The sequence below is a fragment of the Saccopteryx leptura genome, chromosome 3 (assembly GCF_036850995.1).
Source record: "Saccopteryx leptura isolate mSacLep1 chromosome 3, mSacLep1_pri_phased_curated, whole genome shotgun sequence".
In the NCBI taxonomy this organism is placed as follows: Eukaryota; Metazoa; Chordata; class Mammalia; order Chiroptera; family Emballonuridae; genus Saccopteryx; species Saccopteryx leptura.
In genome coordinates this window covers 37,780,053-37,801,214 of record NC_089505.1, presented here as the reverse complement: position 1 = coordinate 37,801,214, position 21,162 = coordinate 37,780,053, and the positions used below count along the sequence as shown (strand labels likewise).

The following is a 21,162-nucleotide window of genomic DNA, read 5'->3' as shown; positions in this document are numbered from 1 at the left end:
TATATACATTTGTTGCTATCTGGTAGAAGTCATCTAGCATCTGATTGGTTACTATTTATGGATTTAAACATCTGTATGACAGCATTTTCTAATCACAATAAGATGAGTGATATGCTAAACCATTTATAAATCACTTTGATAATTGAAATGTTTTCAAACTCAGTGAGGATGTAAGTTTAAAATGATCATTATGGCCTCCTAAACGGAAATACTTCTTAAGAACTGAGTTCAGGCTTACCCCATCCAGGGCCTCCAATTTATGCTTGTTAAAGATGCATTTCCTGTTTTCCAAATACAAGTCTTAGAAACTGACAAAGTCTTTTGTTGATTTTTTTCATTTAGAAATTAAGCTAGATTTTACATTGTTAATGGAAAAAGGAAGGAAATGAGTATTTAAGGAACTACTTACTATATGCCAAGTACTTGATTTTATTTATCTTCACAGTAAATCTAGGTCATAGGTTTTCTCTGTTTTCCAATGATGTAATTAAGACTCAGAAGTAACTATGTTGTCCATTTCATGCAACATAAGAGTCAGTATTCAAATACAAGGTTGTTTCCAAAGGGTATGTTCCAATTAGTAATAGTAAACCATGAATGAGAAGTTTTGGAAAGCAAGAGTTATAGTAATATTGTGGTGAACTGTCTTTGGTGAACTGTCTTTCACTGTTAGAACTATAGAGAGTAACAAGATTGTTTGGGCAGAAAGACATCTGGCATCTAATGGGTGAAACATTAGGACATTTAAATAAGAACTGTTTTGTGATTTTTAAAAAATGCTTTATTTTGAGGTGATTATAGATTTGCATGTAGTTGTAAGAAACAATACAGAGATATCCTAAATCCTTCATTCGATTTCCCATAATGATAAAACTTTACATAACATCCCTCTAATATTACAACTAGAATACTGACGTAGATAAGATAAGATCCACTGACCTTACTTAGATTTTGCCAAGTTTCACAAGCACTTATTTAGTTCTCCGTAGTTTTATCACATCTGTAGGTTTGTGTGGCTACCATGACAATCAAGCTGCAGAACAATTCTGTCTATAGATCCTTTGTGCTATCCTTTTATAATCATATTCACTTCCTTTCCTTTACCTTCCACCCCTCACAACCACTGATCTGCTCTCAATCTCTATAATTTCTGATTTCAAAAATATTATGTAAGTGGAACCACATAGTATATAATCTTTTGAGATAAGATTTTTTTTCCACTTAGTATATTCTCTTGATGTCTCAGTTCATTCAGACTGCTGTAACAAAATATCATAGACTAAGTGGCTTATAAACAACAAAAGTGTATTTCTTACAACTCTAGAGGCTATGTGTCTGAGGTCAGGGTCCCAGCATCTTCAGGTTCTGTTTTTCCGGTAAGAGCCCAACTTTTTGGTTCACAACCACACCTTGGAAGGGCAAGGAGCTTTCTCAGGTCTTTTTTTTTTTTTCCCAACAAGTGTACTAATCCCATTCATGAGGGGTCTACCCTCATGATCTAATCACCTCCCAAAGACCCCACCTATCAGTACTATCACATTGGGCATTAAGTTTCAACATACGGATTTTGGGGGAACACATACATTTAGACCATAGCATTTGAGATTTAGGAAGATATATTTATAGTTTGCTACTTTTTATTGCTCAGTAGTATTCCATGATAGGAATGGATCATCATTTTTTTAATCATTCACCCATTGAAGCACATTTGGGTTCTTTCCAGTTTGGGGCTGTTACAAATAATGCTGAGAGAGCATTATGTATCAGTTGTCCTATTGGACATAGTTCTATTTAAAGCAACATAATGTTGTTTGTGAATTGCTTTAAGGATACAGCTTCAATAAAAAGGAAGACGCCTTACTCATTTTTTTTTCAATATTTGGGATACTAAAAGACATTTTCAAAAATAAAGAAGCAGGAAAGAACCTTTAGGTTATTTCTGTTTTCCATGACTTATCTAATAAAGAGATAGCAAAGCTGATAGGGTCATTTGTGTGCAGGTTTTTGTGTGAATTGAAAAGTTTTCATTTCACCAGATGAATACCAGGAGTAAAATTGCTGGGTCAAATGGTAAGTGCACGTTTACTTGTGTAAGAAACTGACATAACCTTTTCTAGAGTGGCCGTACCATTTTACATTCTTCTCATCAGCAATGTATAAATGACCCTGTTTCTCTGAATCCTCATCAGCATTTGGTGTTATCACTCTTTTTTACTTTAGCCATTCTGATAAGTGTGCAGCAATATCTCATTATGGTTGAATTTAACGTTTCTTTAACAACTAAAGAAACCTGGACCTGTGGTGGGGCAGTGAACAAAGCGTCGACCTGGAACGCTGAGGTCGCTGGTTCAAAACCCCGGGCTTGCCCGGTCAAGGCACATATGGGAGTTGATGCTTCCTGCTCCTGCCCCCTTCTCTTGCCTTTGTCTCTCTTTCTCTCTCTCTCCTCTCCAAAAAATAAATAAATAAAATCTTTTAAAAAAGTAACTGGAGAAGTTGAACATCTTTTCATGTCCTTGTTAGCCATCATCCACCTTCTTCAGTGCGGTGTCTTGTCTTTTCATGTCTTTCGTCTGTGTTCTAATTGGATTTTTTTGTTGTTATTGAGGTTTGAGTGGTTTTTATGTGTTCTAGATACTAGGCCTTTGATTTATGGTTTGCAAATATTTTCTCTCAGTCTGTAGTTTTTCTTTTTATCCTTTTAATAGGGTCTTTTGCAGAGCAAAGGTTTTAATTTCAATGTGATTCAGTTTATCAGTTTTTCCTTTTGTGGATTGTGTTTTTGATGTCGAGTCTAACAACTCTTTGCCTATTCCTAGGTCTTGAAGATTTTCTTTTCTTTTTTAAATTTTATAGTATTATTTTATATTTAAGTCAGTAACCAGCTTAAGTTAATTTTTATATAAGGTGTGAGTCTAGGTCAGGAATTTGGAGGGGGCGGACTATGGATACCCCTAAACAGTGATTTCAGAAGCTAGAGTGCCTTCTCAGTCTGACTCCGAATAGATCCCGATAGTAAGGGTGACTGGTCATGAACAGCCTGCTCAAAGTTAACCACTTCTTTCTAGGATGTAGAGTTAGAGCAGTCCCTTAAACTGAGAATGCAAGATTCAACTGTTCTGAAAAAACAGCAAAGTTTTTTCATCTCAGAAATGCCAAAGTTAATTGTTATGCTTGCATTGATCTCTTGTAAAAAGTATTCTAACAATGAAAAGCATATCAAAAACTGAAATGTGACCTTAGAAGCATAGGTAAAGCACAACAAGGGCCACAGTCAGTGATGCTATTAGAACAGTAGGTCAATATGATTACTTACTAGGAATTGAGAGAGAGAGAGAGAGAAAAAGACAAACAGACAAAACCATAGTTTAGCCATTATAATGAAGTTATAACCAAAAATAGTCAACCTATTAAAAGCAAAACAACTAACAACAAAAAAAACCCTTCATTATTCAGAAATTAGACAGTAGAAGTTAGAAATCTTTTCAAATGCCTTCTGATTAAACTGTGGCATTTCATAAAATCAGTTACTGATAAAAACCTATTTAATAGCCAGTTTCTGACAGCATAGGGCTGATTTATCGGAGCAGTGTGTATAAGGTCAGTCAGTCAAATCAAGATCTCCAGAGAAGAATGTAAAGTCAGGCTAAGGGCAAGATCAAAATGTTGCAATCACACCATCAACAAATCTCTGGGAATGTACAAAGAAGTTCAAAAGGAAGATTTCTCCTGATTTCTGCCTGCTACCACAATATGTATCTAAAACCCTAAAAATTGCTTTTATCTATTTAATTTTAACATTGAATTTATTGGGGCAACACATGTTAACAGAATGGTGCAGGTTTCAGGTGCAGAGTTCTACAACGCATCTTGTGTACACTGTATTGTGTGTTCACCAACCCAAGTCAAATCTCTGTCTTCTTCATATCCTCCACCTGCACCTCCCCCGCAGTTACCACACTGCCTAGACTTTGCTTTAAAATGTTCACCCCTCCCTATCTTCTTTCCCTTAAGAGTAGTTAAGTAGGCCCTGGCCGGTTGGCTCAGCGGTAGAGCGTCGGCCTAGCGTGCGATGGGCAGAGCATCGCCCCCTGGTGGGCGTGCTGGGTGGATCCCGGTCAGGCGCATGCGGGAGTCTGTCTGACTGTCTCTCCCTGTTTCCAGCTTCAGAAAAATGCAAAAAAAAAAAAAAAGAAAAAAGAGTAGTTAAGTAGACTGTTTTCTTGGTATACTGTTTTACCACGTGTTCTCATAAACACTGTGTCATTGTATCTTTATTATATGCTGCTTAAGTGTTTGTCGCCGATAGCTTATTGGTTGCTTGCTTAACTGTACTAGCCAATGGGGTGAAGTTGCCACGGCTGAACACAAATTGAGCGGGTCAGGGGGAAGGTGAACATTTGTTTGCATTGGCTATCATCTGCTTTTGAAACAATTTAAGGCTGAATGCAAATTGAGCGTGTCAGGGGGAAGGTGAACATTTGTTTGCATTGGCAATCATCTGTTTTACATAAAAACTACGTCTTGACGTAATTTCTTTTAAGAATGCCTCCTAGAAAATACAGCACTGAAGAGGAGAGAAAAGGAGCTAAAGCTGCACAAAAACGGCTTTCTCGACAAAAAGAAACCACTGAGCAGAGAAAGACAAGGCTTGCTTCAGTCGCAGAGCAAATGCGTCTTTCTCGGCAAAATGAGACTGATGAGCATAGAGAAACAAGGCTTGCCTCAGATGCAAGACAAAAAAGCCTGTCTTGACAAAATGAGTCCCTTGAACAAAGGCAGGAGAGAAATGCAAAAAAACGACAGAGTGATGCTGACCAAAACGCAAAAAGGATTAAAACAGTTTCAAACGGAGAAACTTTAACTTTTGAGCATTCCTCTGGTGACATGAATATTAAATGTGAACACTGTCAGTCCTTAAACTTCAAGTTAGAAACTAATCGATTTGACCATGGCAAGAAAGGATTTTCTCAATGTTGCAAGTACGGAAACATTGTAGTTCCATTAAAAATAATTGATGGTCCTCTGCAAGGCGAGCTTAAAAATGATGGAAAGATCTATACAAGAAATGTTGTGTACAAAGAGATCTTTGACATGTGAATTAACATTTTATTATTTAAATCACCTTTATTTATTGAGCTAGCGGTGGCTCTTAAGAAATGTATCGCCAGTGGTTTCCTTCATTGCACTCTAAGCAATTAAGCAAGTAGAAGGGGGAAACCCCGTGGGGCACTAAGCAAAGGGGCGTCCTCACCGCCTGCCCTGGGTAATTCAGTTTGAATTAGCAGACACCTTTGCACAAATCATTTTAATTACAATTTATAATATCTAGAACAGCGGTCATTTCATATGACCGCCAGGCTTTCTAGTTTGGTAAATAATCCCTTACCTACCTCCTTTGTGGATGTTTCTTCCCCCTTCTCAATTTAATATCACAGAAAGATAAGTTTAAAAGACCCAATTTTAATAATTTTGGATTGCAATTAGCGATTTGAAGATCACTCAATACTTTCTTTATTATCATTGATCTTGATATATGCCTTTGTAATGCTAAATGGCAAGATTGAATTAGCATCACTACCAGATAAATTTATTTGGGATAAGCCCTGAGGAGTTTGAGGCTCTCCTGGCCGTGGCCCACCTGACTTTCAGGATCTTCAGTGTGGTTTTGTACCAGTTGTTTGTTCCAGATTGAACAATTCATGAGACATTTCCCCACGCATTTCCAAAGAATTGGCTTATATAAAATTACAGTGTTATATATGTGTGTATCAGTTCTTGATACTTGACAGGTCTTGGAACCCAGTGAAACGCTGAGTTATGAAAGCAGGTTGTACTCTCCGGACTGTCCTCTGAGCGCCCCTCACTCACTGTGGCCCCGTGCCCTCTTCCTCCCCTGTAGTTAAAAGGCAGGCGTTTTCTCCTGTCGTGCTGTACAGGGCTCTCTGCCACACTCATTTTGACATTAATTGGCTTTTGTAGAACTTAGAACCCATTTAGTGATTTTTCTGTAGATTCCTTTATGTTTTTTGTATGTGTGTTTGAAATTCTTTAAGAGATTTTTCAGGATCAAGGGTTAATTTAGGCTAGCAAAAATATATATTTTAGTTAGCCCAAAGTCGTGTTGTCCCCTCTGAAAAGGGCTGAGAGGGCCTGTGAATGGAGACGGAGTGATAGGAGCCCCTCAGGAGGCTGTGCTGTCCACTTTGGTTCCTCCTCCACTTGCTGCCCCCTTCCCACTCTTGCATGGTTCTCAGGAAAAGCAGAACTGCCCCTGCCACCAGTTCCCTGCAGAGCCAGCAGTGAGCAGCAAGGAGGGGAAGATGCTCTTTTATCTGCCTCACCCCTGCCCTCCTGGATGAAGACTGCGGAACACTGTCTTAGCTCCACCCCATTCCTCAGACATCTCCCGTGTCTGTCTCCAGCCTTTGCTCTGGCAATTCTTCAGCCTTGAACCTCTGACCCATCAGTAGAACACCTAGTGTTGATAATCACTTCAGTGTATAATCTTGGCCAAGTTTTCTAAACTCCTTCACACTGTATTTCTTCAGTTGTTAAATGTTGTTAATAATAACCAACCAAGAAGACTTCAAAGAAGGGAGCATCCCAGCGCGAACCGATCTGGGAGAAGAAGCCCAAATGGGACACGTTGTCAAGGAGGACCGAAGCTGAACCAGTTCCCTCTCTTGTCCACACTCATAGGGGTTTGACCTGTTCTTCAGGGAGGAGGATCTGGACACTGATATCTGAGCACGGGACTATTATTAATTATTATTATCAAGTATACTACATGGTAAGCTGTGTAGCTGTCTCGTTCAAACAAAAGCAAACCAAGATGGCTGTGAAGATTGATGTAACGTACGCATAGTGCTGCCCTGGCAGGATAACTCACTCGGTTTGAGTGTTGTTCTCATAGGCCAAGGTTACAGGTTTGATCCCTGGTCAGGGCACATACAAAAATCAACCGATCAGTGCATAAGTGGAACAACAAATAGATGTTTTACTCCCCCTTCCCCTCCCCCTCTAAAATCAGTTAAAACATATACAGGGTGTCTGGCAGGATGATAGTCACTCCTTTAAAATAAAATAAAAAATTATTCCTTACTTTAGCGTCTATGCCCACCTACAACCTTCGTCTTCACTCAAAAGAATCCTCATCTTAATACTCCACTCCCATGCCATGAGCTGTCCCTGTTCAGATTGGAGGCAGGAGCAGTTACAACAGTGCCAAGTAGAGGGATAGTTTCCCAAAGATGTGTTGTTCTGAGCATGGCTAGGTTCTGAGGATCATGAAGTCAAAATACAGAACCTGAAGGGCTTTCAGAACTCTTAAGTCACCTTTTCTTTAACAGTTGGACCTTAAGCCCACGAGGTGAAATGATCAGTGATGTGCTGGCCCCATGCCAGGGTTCTTTGTATATATTACGAGAAGCCAGTTTGATTTCAGTTTCTAAGAACCATCCCAGAGGACAGTCGCTGCTGTTAGAAACAGGGCCTACAGTGACCCACAGCACTGCCCAAGAACACTTTCGCATGTGACTATCTGTCCTAGCTCTTGTCTGTTTATGTGTTTATAGTCAGTCTCCCCGCAGATGGGCCACCTGGAGCGTGAAGGCTCTGTAATAGGTCGGTAACTCCCTCCTGCACCTTGTTAAATAGTGGTTGGCATATAGTAAGTATTAAATACATATTTTTTGACTGACAGACTGAGAATATCTGAAACAGCTTCTTTAATGTAGAATATAAATGGTTTGTGAGTATTAATTTTTATCACTTCAAATTTTTCAGTATTCATCAATTTTATTCATCTTTAAAAAGATTAAGACTATTTTAAAACCATTTCCTATGAAAAAACTGTGCCTTATTTGAAAATATTAGTAATCACTGATTAACCTTTTGAATGTGTTGTAATGTTAAGGTTTATGCTTCCTGTTTTCTTGGCTGAATTCAGATTAGGCAGCTCTTAAGGGAATGTTTACATAGTTTTTCATTCATTTATGGGAAAAATATGCATGGACAAGTTTGATCTGATAATGTTTTCAAGGAAATCATTAACTTTTTTTCCTACAGGTTAAAGAAAGGTTTATAAACACTTGCAGAGTCATAGTTAGATTCATACTTTTTTCTACATTCTTAACGAATAGGAAAAGCTGCTTGATTTAATTCCATGTAGAATACCGCTTTTCAATGTGTAGATTACAAACCCAGTGGAGCGTCATGAAATCAATTTAGTGGATAGGAGCCAGTATTTTTTTTTTTAATAGAATGGATCAGGATATCTGGACCAAGTTAAGTTACACTTATTAGAAAATATCAGTGTGTCATATCTAATCAAATATTTCATGAAATTTTTATCTTAAATCCTTATATCTAAATATGATAAAAAGTGACATTGATTTAGAGGAGTCTTTGGTGGTTTGTACCCTGGAAGTGAGGTTATTTTTCCTCATTGAAGAATGAGGTTCTTGAAAATTGTTGATCTAACACACATTAACCATTTGTTCAGAGGTAGCTATACATAAAGGACCTGTTATCTAAATGTACTGTCCCACAGTGCAGTGTAATGGGACCTCATAAAACTAATTTTAGGGGTCAGTGATAAGCTTGTGTTCATTTAACCTGAAATTCCAGGCTGTTTTGGACTGTCGCAGAAAGGCCCAGTGAGACTATAACCTAACAAAAGCGCCAGATGGAACTGGTGTGGTCATGGAGCGTGGGCAGTTTCTGTTTGTGGGCCTCTTCCAGGTTTCTTCTCTATAGAACTACTTCCCAGCCGTGGGGCCTTGGTTATAGTGTACATTTCTCTAAATTGAGAATAATACTGCTACCTACCTTATCAGATTGTTGAGAGCACCGACTGGATTAAAATAGTTTTTAGAATAGGCACTAATGAAAAATAAGCACTAAGGAATTTTAATGTAAAAAGCACACTGCCTAAATGAGGAACACAAAAATAAATAAGGAAAAAAATAACACATGTATAGGCACAAGCTTTGTATAGATTTCCAGGGAGTTTATATACCCTTGAAATATGTCCATATATGTGCGCTAGTCACAGCCTTCAGTGAAGGACCTGAGATTCCGATTTCAAACCCAGAAGAGACTGGAGCACATTAAAAGTAAATGATTTAAGCTGCCCTGCTTGTTCCTTAAAATGTCGCTGACAGTTGAGGATGACATCAGTCTGAACTGACTTCTGAATTTGGGCTTAAACTTGGCACTATCAGCCTAAGATGCTTTTGTCACATACGTTTGAAACTTTTCATCTTTAGTGGTATGACTTTTCAGCAAGAGAAAATTTGAGTTCCGAAGCAGAAACTGCTTTGTGCTCCCAGCTCTAGAAACTTTGTAGCTCATGCTTGTAGTCCAGCTCTTGGTGATTTTAGTAGAGATTTTCTTCCCCTCACCGCCCACCCCCAAAAAGTCATATCTGGAAATTCCAACAGTCGCCACCTCCTCTACGATTATAAATCAGATGCTAATTGCATGTCCTCCCACTCATCTTCCCAGATTAGCCTTCCTGACCGCAGTTCAAATGTCACTTCTGCCTCCCAAATTCTTCTCTCAGAGTTAAGGTTCTGCACAATATGGTTCATTCCTGCTTTTCTCTCTTTATCTCCTACTTTGATTTTCTGTAAATGCCTTACACTTTGCCCCCTTAGAACTTTGCTTTCGTTACACAAAGAACTCTTCTTCGTTCTCCTTCTTTATAAACCGTGATGTCGAACCCATCACGCTGGCAAACCCTTCTTCAATTGTGACACTGTCTCCTTGAGACCTTTCCTATTTCATTTAATCTAATCCTTCACTGCCCTCCCTCCCCCAACTAGATGTGCCCTCTTCTGCCACTGGGCTCAGACAGCGTTGCTAGGCTTGCTTGTGCCTTCTTTCTCTTGGAGCCCTTAAATCATTCTGTCTTTAGATATAGCCAGTACCAACCTCACAAGGTCTAGCTTCAATGCCTTTTCTCTAACAGTCATTTATAATGAGTGGTAACTAACATTTGCTGAACATTTACTGTGTAACAGAGACTGATTTACCTACTCATGTAATCTCATAATTACCCCATGAAGTAGATAGGTCCTGTTATCATATTAGCTACAAATAAAGACCTAAGCCTTATGACAGACGATAGGTAATTTGCCCAACGTCACACATCTGTGAGGTGGCAGGACTCAACCCCAGTGCTGACCTCACAGCACTTGTTCTTAATTATTCTGAATGTTGAGTTGAATTTTATAGAACCTTATCAGTTATCCATACAAGGATAAGTGAGATTCCCTAATCTAAATGATTAGATGTATTTAAATACTAAACAGACTTCCTGATTTTTGGTGCAAAGGTATTGTTAGGAACTTGAGAACAAACTAGGGAAATGCTGCCTCATTCAAGGAAACTTTGAAAGTCCCTACTTACCAACAAAAATGTCATCAATCTCCTGACCTTTCTCTATATTTTTGGGATGTCACAAGAATTCCCCTGATTATTCTTCCCTAGATTCAGAGTTGGAGGCTCTTAACCACTGAAATTCACTTACCTTTGTCACTTCTGTCATAAAGGTGATGGCCTGGTGCTTGAGCCAAGGGACATGTGTTTATTATGCATTTTTATCCCCCCCCCTTTTATTTCATTTGTCATTTCAAATCAAGGTTGCATAAACAAAATGGTTACGGTCCCATTTATTTTCTGTACTCATTTTGTGATACACGATACCAGTGTAAGTTCAGCAGCCTTGCCTGTTTGTTTAGCTTTCTGCTTCTCACAAATCAAAATGGTAGTGGAAAGGATAACGGGCCAAGTGTAAGAAGACTGAGCAAGACGCTGGGGTGGTCTGTGGTTTGCAAAGGTGAGTCAGTACCGAGTAAAGCAGACTGATGTGTTAGTACCGTCAACAGTAGATCTGAGTGTCTGAGGGGCAGAGAGGGAAGATGAGTAAGGTGGTTTGGGGGAGCCCCTGGGGCCCCTGTCTGTTGAGGTTGTGGGTGAGATGACCGTGAGGTGTGGGTATCATGGACTAAAAGGAAGAGTACGGCTTGATGCCGAGAGCTAAGAATTGTTTAGGTGTGAGTGGAGAGTATGAAGTAACTTTAAATGTAGATAAACCAGAGAACAAAAATATGGATTACATCAAAAATCTTAAATGGCATTTATTAGTGTATTTAGGAAACAGTTAAATTAGAGGCCAGTTATTCATGCTTTCCATATTATTTTCTATATTAAAAAAAATGAAACCTAATTGTACTTCTAAGTCACTCTATGGCATTTAAAATACAGCTTGCATATTTATTTTCAATAATACATCTGTTGTACAAAGCGGAGTAGAACCAAACTTGATTTATCCCACTTTTGAACAGGAGGAATGATTTAAATCAGATCCCAGAGTGGATGGCTTAAACTGAGCCATTAATCACCCGGTTTCTCCTCTGTATGTGTGAATATGTTATTGTGGAGGATGACAGCCTTGGTGGATGTTCTTCACACTTCAGAGTTAGAAGAGTTTTTGGTTTTAGAAGTCACATAATTTAAAGCAGATGAAATTCGATATTTCAGATTAATTTTGTTAGCACTGCAGAAAGCTGAAGAGTAATTTGGTTATTTCGTTTTCGGAAGGTAATTGAAGCAGATGCTGGTGGTGAGGTCATCGGGGACTGAGCCATCTCCAGTTCCATGGCTGTATCATTTCTTTAAAAGTGGGAATTATTTCCTTTTACTTGGCTAAATCAACTGCTTTCACTAGATGAGAGAAATTTAAATTTTTTTTACCAAAAATCTGAGCTTATATAATCAGAATTTGGGGGATTCTTTTAAAATAAAAGTGATGTAGCCTGACCTGTGGTGGCGCAGTGGATAAAGCATCAACCTGGAAATGCTGAGGTCGCCAGTTCGAAACCCTGGGCTTGCCTGGTCAAGGCACATATGGGAGTTGATGCTTCCAGCTCCTCCCCACCTTCTCTCTCTATCTCTCTCTCTCTCTCCATATCTCTCTCCTCTCTAAAATGAATAAATAAAATAAAATTAAAAAAATAAATAAATAAAATAAAAGTGATGTATTTTAAATGTAAAAATGAGATACATTTATACATATATATACAAATATATAGTATAATTTTTGTTTTTATAAGAGTATGTGGGTTTTTAGAATACAAATATTAGTTGTAAGCATACATTTCTTTTATCTTTCAGTGCAATTTCCTAACCACTCACTGAAACCCTAAATTTATAAAATAATTGAGTTAGGAACCTAATATACATAATGTTTACCTTCTTTCTGTTTATTTTTAATGCAGTGGAAAGCCTTTCTGTAATTTTGAATAAATTACCATTTTGGTTTTTACATTATCTAATGCAAGTAAATACTTAAGACATTGCAGTGCTTTGACTTAAATAAATGTGTAGGACTTTATTAGAGTCATATAATGTTTATCCTTGGATTTGAATATAAATTTGTTTTATGGGGATAAACTTATCCATTGCTTATATTTCAGACAGACTTTATGTGCCTGGACCTGTTAAGCCCAGATGGTAGAGTAGTAAACACACTAAATATGAACCTTGTTCTTATGCAGATGACTTTGCACAAAGATATTAATGAAATAAACACATAAATGCAGATGTCATTAGAAATTGCAGTGTTTTCTATGAGGGAAAAGAACAGATGTCATGAAATAATTGCAAGGGCAGTATCCACGTCAGACAGGAGTGACGTTCAAGGAGGATCTGCCTCGGGAAGGTGACATGGAAGCGGATCTTGGATAGGAGCAGAAGTCTGCCGTGTGTCTGAGAGAAGGGCTGGGAGAAGAGAAAAGAGGGGGCTGTTCTAAGTGGGGGCGCACACTTAGACTCAAAAATGTGAAGATGGGAAAAAGCTTGGCAGGTTTCTGCAAGGCCAGGGTGGCTGACCCAGGTGTTTAGGGAGGATGGCACAAGTAGGGTGGAGAGCTTGGCTGGGGGGCGTCGTGGAGGGCCTTGCTGACCATGTTTAGGAATCTGGATTAAACAACCAGAGGGATGGAGGTCCATGAAAGGAATTTGGGAAACTAGAAATTAACCATTTTGAGAGGGAATCTCAAGAATTGAAGTTGGGATATGTTAAGTTTGAGATGCGCATGAGGCATTCCCATGGATGTCAGCACAGCGAGGTTTGTGAGTCTGGAGTGAAAACAGGGTGGTCTGGGCTGAGACAGAAGTGGAAGAGTTGTTGGACCCAGCAGATGGGAATGGATGAGATCAGATAGGGGGAGACTGTCAACTGCGAAGAGAACAGAGCAAAGGCAGGGGAAGCAGCAGCTGGGAGCGCTGACGTGGAGTGCTCAAGTAGGATGAAGTGCAGGAGAGGTGGGATCGCAGCAGCCAACAGAAGAGCATTTCAAGGAGAGAAGGGTCAGCAGTTTTCAGAGCAGTGAGAGGTAAGTTAAGAGAGGACTGCGAAGTCTCCATTATGTGTAGCTGGTGGACATCATTGATAATTGAAGAAAAGTCCCAGTGCAGTGCTGGGAACATCCAGTTTAATGTAAATGGGAAGTGAAGGAATGGAGACAGCGCTTCCTGGCAACTCTAGAAACTTGGCTGGGGAGGGAAGCCAGAACTTCGGGCTATGCTGGAAGGAGATGGAGAGGTCAAGGAAGGCTGTTTTAAAGGAGGAAGGAGAAGGGGGAGGTGTTAGAGCATGTTTGTCAGCTGATGCAGAGAGGTCAGCTTGAATACTGACCCTTATGTAAAGTCCAGAGGACATTAGCAAGGTGATGAAGCGGGAGTTGAGCCCCACCAGGTGGCCTGCCCCTTGCCCACCAGGGCCTAGAACACGCTACAGAAGTGTTACTGGTATATACTGGTGGGACTACACTCTCCTTTTATGATTGCTCACTCTGTGCCTGGTGCTTGACAGATTTGACCTCAGTGATTCCTCAGAACAACCCCTAACGTAGGTGGTGGTATCTTCCTCATTTTAACAAACAGGAAGCAGGATTAGAGTGGTTTGGTTACTTTTCAAGTTACAAAGCTAACAAGTAATGGCACCAGGATTTCTTTCTATTTGTGGCTAACAGATATAGAAAATTACTTAGAATCAATGTGTTCCATGATAGAAAATTTCAGTTTTACTATCTTCAGCACAGGTAACCTGGGCTTGCATTTGACCTCTGAAGTGTGTTTTTGGACGGGTGGGGAGAGGGGGCAGTCTCGCAGCGGAAACACCTCAAAGAGTAAGCATGACATTAAGAATGGTGGACTCCGGGTTCAGATATAAACTCCATTTCTCCACTCTGTTTCCCCTTCATTCTCAGGCGCCACAGTGAGCTCCTGGGGTGGCTCTAGGCTCTCATTTTGTGGAGACAGGAAGATTGCTGAAGCTGCAGTCTCATATCTTCCTGGGTAGGAAAGAGCAAGAATGTGGGACTGGTAGCCCGTTCCATCCAACTCAGAGTCGCCCCCATTGGACTGCCCTGAAAACTCTGCCTCAGAAAGCAGCTCAGGGAAGCACGCCCTGGCCAGTGGTCAGCTGCACTCCCTGTCCCGCTGAACAGGACCAGCAGGTTTTCCCTGCTCTGGCAATGGAGTGAGTTCCCTGGTCAGCTCTGTGGCAGCCACCAGTGCTGCTCAGAGTGGCTGCTCCCGTCCTTTGGGAGCTGACTTCCACAGCAGCCCATTTTCTGATGGCAGAGATTAGGGGACCTAGAGATTACTTTTGGAGTTGTGTGATTAAAAATCTCTTGTTTGACAGATTAGAAGGCTCTATGGCAGTAATCTCATTTAAAAATTTTGCAGGCTTTCATTTTGTTTTTATTGGCCAAACACTGTGGGCTAATAACAAGAATCATAGGTTTGTCTGAGTCACGGTCTTTGGATGGAGATAGATTTTGGCTTGGAAATTTTGTGCCCTCAGCAGTGAACTGGTGCTTGGCCCATCCCCCGGGCCTGCAGAGCAGTGCTACACCCTGGGTTTCTGCTCCAGGGCAGTGAAAACCAGTGCGCTGAGTTGGATGACACTGTGTATTTGCTTATTAGACACCCTGGTATGTCTAGGATGGTATGGTGTCATCAGTGCGGTGGTGCCACCATTCGGGGAGTCGGGCAGAAGCAGTAACTGGAGGCGTCGGGAGGGAACCGAGGAGGGTCAGCCTCTCACAGACCCTCAACTCCGTACAGTGAGGTTCCACACTTGCTCTGTCCGAACTTTAGTTTGGGACAGATCATTGGGCTTCCCCACCTCTGCATGACTTTCATGGCACCAGATTCTCAGCTGTAATAAGCCACAGAGGTTTTCTCTTAGCGGAGTTGTATTTTTGTCTGGCTGTACTTTTATCAGCAGATCAATAACAGCTCGACCTTGTCTTTTTGGTAAGACTTTACGGAAGGGTACAACAAAATTTTTTTTAGGATTTCTGGAATTCTAAAAACTCTCTTACATTTCCTAATAATATAGTGTTGATAGGCACATGATCTTGTTTTAAGATACAGTAGTCATCCATTTTATTGTCACATGATAAAGATGGCCAACTTCTCAGCTGCTGTCCAACCCCACGGGGCTTTTTTCTCCATGGGGTGGGGGTTACCAAGTAACAGAAAATAGTTCAAAAGTAGCTTACGTTTAAAGAAAAGAAAAAAGGAGTTAGAGAATCTACTGGAACAATAAGTTAAAACCCTGGGTCACATTTTGTATTTGACTAGAGCAGGGGTCCCCAAACTTTTTACACAGGGGGCCAGTTCACTGTCCCTCAGACCATTGGAGGGCCGGACTATAAAAAAAAAACTATGAACAAATCCCTATGCACACTGCACATATCTTATTTTAAAGTAAAAAAAACGGGAACAAATACAATATTTAAAATAAAGAACAAGTAAATTTAAATCAACAAACTGACCAGTATTTCCATGGTAACTAGGCTCCTCTCACTGACCACCAGTGAAAGAGGTGCCCCTTCCAGAAGTGCGGCGGGGGCCGGATAAATGGCCTCAGGGGGCCGCATGTGGCCCGCGGGCTGTAGTTTGGGGACCCCTGGACTAGAGGAATGATTTGGGCCCAGATAATGTCATCATGACTCAGTTTTTCTGTCTCTAAGTTCTTTCATTCTTTTGTATTCCTTCTCAGATTTTACTTGATAAACACTGCCAACTCAGGATCTCCCTTGCGCACCAGCAAGCAAAACGAGTGTGTTCACATGAGTCAATAGTTCATACGAGTCCCAAGATTCCCCCTGATTGGACCAGCTTAGAACATGTGCAGGTTCTTGGCATATTCACTGCAGCTGGGCAGGTGTCCAGAAGGGACTCGTGCTTGGATTGGACAGGCTTGGGTCAAGTATTTCATCTCTGGGGATGGGGTGGAGTCCTATCCAGATATGGTATTAAAAGTTGGGGAAGGGTATTTTTATTGAAAACTTGTCCTAGATGTCAAAACAAAAGAGGAAAAGATTGTAGGGAGGCCAGCAGAAGCTTATTCGAATTATCCAGAGTGTGTCAGACATTGAACGAGGCATTGGAGTTAGCATTTTAAGAAGAGGAATGTTATGTGTTGAGTCTCAGTGAGTTTCTAGGCACTGGGGTATTTTGAAAGAATCTGCAACTCTAATATTTAAATGTCATCATTGGATGATTCCATGACCTTCTTAACCTAATTTTTATGGAGCTTTCCTACCTGAGATTTTATGACTGATGCTTCTTGGAAAACAAAACAAAAAAGATAATTTGTTTACTAGCTAAGGAGATTGTGTTATTTTAAAATTGTTATTTTACTATTTTAAATTTTTGATATCATGAGTTTTATGTAGAATTCTGAAAACTCAATTCAGTGCTTGCTTTTAATATTACAAGTCCCCTAAAAACAGTATCTGAATATAGAAGAATTAATATGTTGTTGAAGAGCACCTTATTTTGTGTGTGTGTGTGTGTATAGTAAGTAGTCTTACTAAGGGTACAATAGTTGCTAAATGCTGGATTTTAGATGTGACCCATGCAGAATTGTAATGTAGACGTGGGTTAAATATTGACTGGAGCCCTGGCCGGTTGGCTCAGCGGTAGAGCATCGGCCTAGCGTGCAGAGGACCCAGGTTCGATTCCCTCCGCCACGCTTTCCTCTCTGTCTCTCTCTTCACCTCCCGCAGCCAAGGCTCCATTGGAGCAAAGATGGCCCAGGCGCTGGGGATGGCTCCTTGGCCTCTGCCCCAGGCGCTAGAGTGGCTCTGGTCGCAACATGGCGATGCGCAGGATGGGCAGAGCATCGCCCCCTGGTGGGCAGAGCGTCGCCCCATGGTGGGCGTGCCGGGTGGATCCCGGTCGGGCGCATGCGGGAGTCTGTCTGACTGTCTCTCCCTGTTTCCAGCTTCAGAAAAAAGAAGAAAAAAAAAAAAAAAGAAAAGAAAATATTGACTGGAGTTTCTTCGTCCTAATCCATATTCATAGCAATGAAACTTTTTTTCATTTGACTTTGAGTTGAACTGTCACTATTATACTCCCTGCAGAGAGTCTCAATAATAGTTAAAATACACTTATTTTCCTTCATCTTATGAAATATTGTTATCTTTACATCTTGTTTTGTTTCAGAAGCCTTCTTTAATCTTAGCCAAAATAAAGTCCAGCTGAATTTTCCTATGGATTAACGCGGGGACATGGAAATCCATGGGAAATTTGGATGACTTATTCCTATATTGCAAAAGTTTAAAAGAGTTTCATGATGTGTATTAAAATTAAAAGGATTTTTTGAGACCAGGACTTTTAAAACTATATAAACAAATATTTGTGAGAAATTACCTTGCCTTTTATCAACAACTATTAAACCATCAAAAAGAAAGTATGTTAAAGTGCAAGTGAACGTTTCTTGATAAAGACTGTTATTGGAAAGGATGATTGGTTTAATTACTCATTTTAGGTCATATAATATACATTGTTTCACCTCAGTGTGCCAAGTGAGGTATTAGGTAGGAAGAAGAGTTAAAGAAAGGAATGTCCCGTTCTCTGTTCTCTTTTTCTGGGGACATGGGCAAGTGTTCGAGTGCTGGGGGAATTGTTAGATCTCAGGAACATCAACACACCTTATATTATTATTAATATAATTACAGTAGTAGATTGGTATTGGGTGGAGTTTGATTTCTGTCATTGTAAGGATGTAGAACAACATTACTTGTTATGTCAGCCCCTTTTAGTCTCTGTGGCATGGTCAGATTCAAGGGTCTTATAAATTTGTGAAATTTGACATAGATAACTTATAATTAGCCTGCTTTATTATTCCAGGACTGAAATTTGGTTATTTCTTTTTTATATGCTTATTCATGCATTCATTCACAGCCTACCTTATCCTATAACATTAGAGGCATGTAAAAAACTACACATATGTAACCCATGTGTAGCCAGCCTTGTTTTGGTCCAGTCTCAGCACTCAGTCACATGAAAAAATAAGTATGACAGAAATCATTGAAAGTAATTTGAATATTTGCTTCACCTCTCAGAAAATAGCCAAGAGGGGAGAAAATGTGTTATATACAGGGGTGAGCAAAAGTATATTTTACAGTTATAATACAAATAAATAATACAGCCCTGGCCGGTTGGCTCAGCGGTAGAGTGTCAGCCTAGCGTGCGGAGGACCCGGGTTCGATTCCGGCCAGGGCACACAGGAGAAGCGCCCATTTGCTTCTCCACCCCTCCACCGCGCTTTCCTCTCTGTCTCTCTCTTCCCCTCCTGCAGCCAAGGCTCCATTGGAGCAAAGATGGCCGGGCGCTGGGGATGGCTCTGTGGCCTCTGCCTCAGGCGCTAGAGTGGCTCTGGTCGCAACATGGCGACGCCCAGGATGGGCAGAGCATCGCCCCCTGGTGGGCAGAGCGTCGCCCTATGGTGGGCGTTCTGGGTGGATCCCAGTCGGGCGCATGCGGGAGTCTGTCTGTCTCTCCCTGTTTCCAGCTTCAGAAAAATGAAAATAATAATAATAATAATAACAAATAAATAATACAAGAGTAAATGAGAATACAAGAATAAACTTTCACATACTCACAACTGTGAACCTACTTTTGCCCACCCCGTGTAGAACTGATAAACATCCTCTTTCCCCACCTCTCTGACTGTTTACAGGCCGTCAGCTACTTGCTCCAATTCCCTCTCCTCCTTTAAACTTACATACCAGCTCTCCCCCAATGCAGTCAGTCCTTCCCTTTCCTCATCTTTCCCCTGACTTTTTAAGGTATCTTCTGTTTTCTCTCTCCCTCCATGTCCTTTCCCCCTTCTCCTAATTCATTTCCCACATGTGTGTTAATAAGCCCGGAAGAAGGGAAAGGGAGAAAAGCTGAGAATCAAACCCCCAGTTTCCCCTTAGCAGGTCACACAGGAAGGAGGCTGCAATTATCCATATGTTAATAATATATCCTGTCTTTGTTGCCCTTATAAGGAATTATAAAATGCTTATGAAAAATCGGAAGTTCAGACCATGGAACATATACATTGGAATGAAAAGTAGGACACCCAACTGCATGCTGTTAGTTACGCAAGTGACTCGGAACCACTACATGCTCAGTGATCATGAGGTCCCCTTTCCATAGTTCTCCCTATTCATGACCAGTTCCCCAGGTGACAAAACCCTTCCTATCCCTTAACTCCTTTTATTTTAAATTCATTTTAGAGAGAAAAAGAGAAAAGGGGGGGGGCAGGAAACATCAACTCCCATATGTGCCTTGACCAGGCAAGCCCAGGGTTTTGAACCAGTGACCTCAGCATTTCCAGTTCAACACTTTATCCACTGCGCCACCACAGGTCAGGCCTGTCCTTTACCTCTTACAAAGGACTTCATGTCCTTTGTAAAAGGAACACTAAAAAATGTAGTGGTAGTGAACTTAGCAACATCAATAAAAGCAATTTATTGCAGTGACATGGGAGGACAGGATGCCAGTACGTAACTCAGAGACACTCCGGAGCGGGACAGCACAGTGTGGTCCTAGACGGCGGCTTTCTGATGATCTGAACTGACCCCCAAATAAAGCTTTATGCTTCTGGAACAAAAAATGCAAAGAATGACCTTCGGGGCTGAAGCAGTGTTGTAAAGGGTGTCTGCTAAGTTGGGCTGTGGGGACTGGATGCACACGCCCTTGCCCTTCCGGAGCAGGGACACTGCGGATGTCAACTCCACTCTGCCCTGCGGCGGGCAGTTTGAGGGCAGTGCTGTTCTGTCTTCTAACCCTTCAAGGTGAGCCTGAAGTCCACATTTTTATGTGAAATGTCCCCACTTAAATGTTCATCCTTAAGTCATTTGGATATTTAAAGAGTGTCCATGGGCCAATCAGAAGCTACGAGCAGGCATTTAGTCATCCATCTCTGATCAGAGGAAAGGTCAGCCTGCTTTTCTGCCTTCTTGCTATAATCAGGCTTGGTTTTCTGGCAAAGCCTAGAATCTGGTGTTTTCTAATTCCCCAAAACCGACTGGGTCTCCAACCATTCAGTTCAGTTCTGACATATTGTTGCTTCTAGTTAGCGTCAGACCCCCCAGTTTAAGGGCTCCGTCCGTCAAGACTGCACTCACTTCAGACACTAGTCGGAATTTCCGGATCTGTAGTCAACCCCTAATTTCTGTGTGATTTGGATACAAATTTGGAAGTTCCCATGATACCCTCCTCAAGTTTATATTCACTAGAGTGACTCATAGGACTCAAGAAAACTTTACTTAGGTATACCCATTTTTTAATAAAGATTATAACTTAGGAACAACCCAGTGCAAGGGATGCACAGGACAAAGTATGGGGGTGAGAGGCTACAGAGCTTCCATGACCTCTCCGGGCACTGCACCCTTCTATACCTGTGTTTACCAACCCAGGAGCTCTCCAAACCTTGTCATGTCAGGCTTTAATGGAGGTTTTAATTGTGGAGCATGATTAACTCACTGGTCATTTGTGACTGAACTCAATCTCTAGCCCATCACCCCTCTTTCACGGTATGGTGGTGGTGGTGGGGTAGCTGAAAGTTCCAAATTTCTAATCAAGACTTGGTGTTTCTGATGATAAGCCCCTATCCCGAAGTTGTCTGCCTCTGCCTCCAAACACTGGGAGTCATCTTATTGGCATACAAAAGACATTCTTATCATTTAGGAGATAGCAAGTGTTCTATGACCTCTGTACCAGGAGCCAGGGAGGGACAAAGATAAAGTATGTTGTTAATGTTCAGGGTTTCATGGAGAGGAGCCGCACAGGAAT

General features: G+C 40.9%; 1 protein-coding gene across 3 annotated transcripts in view; it reads left to right on the top strand.

Moving 5' to 3' along the window:
• Nucleotides 1–21,162, top strand: part of NCOA7 (nuclear receptor coactivator 7) — a 143,393-nt gene that overhangs the window by 23,534 nt on the left and 98,697 nt on the right. The window lies entirely within an intron of this gene.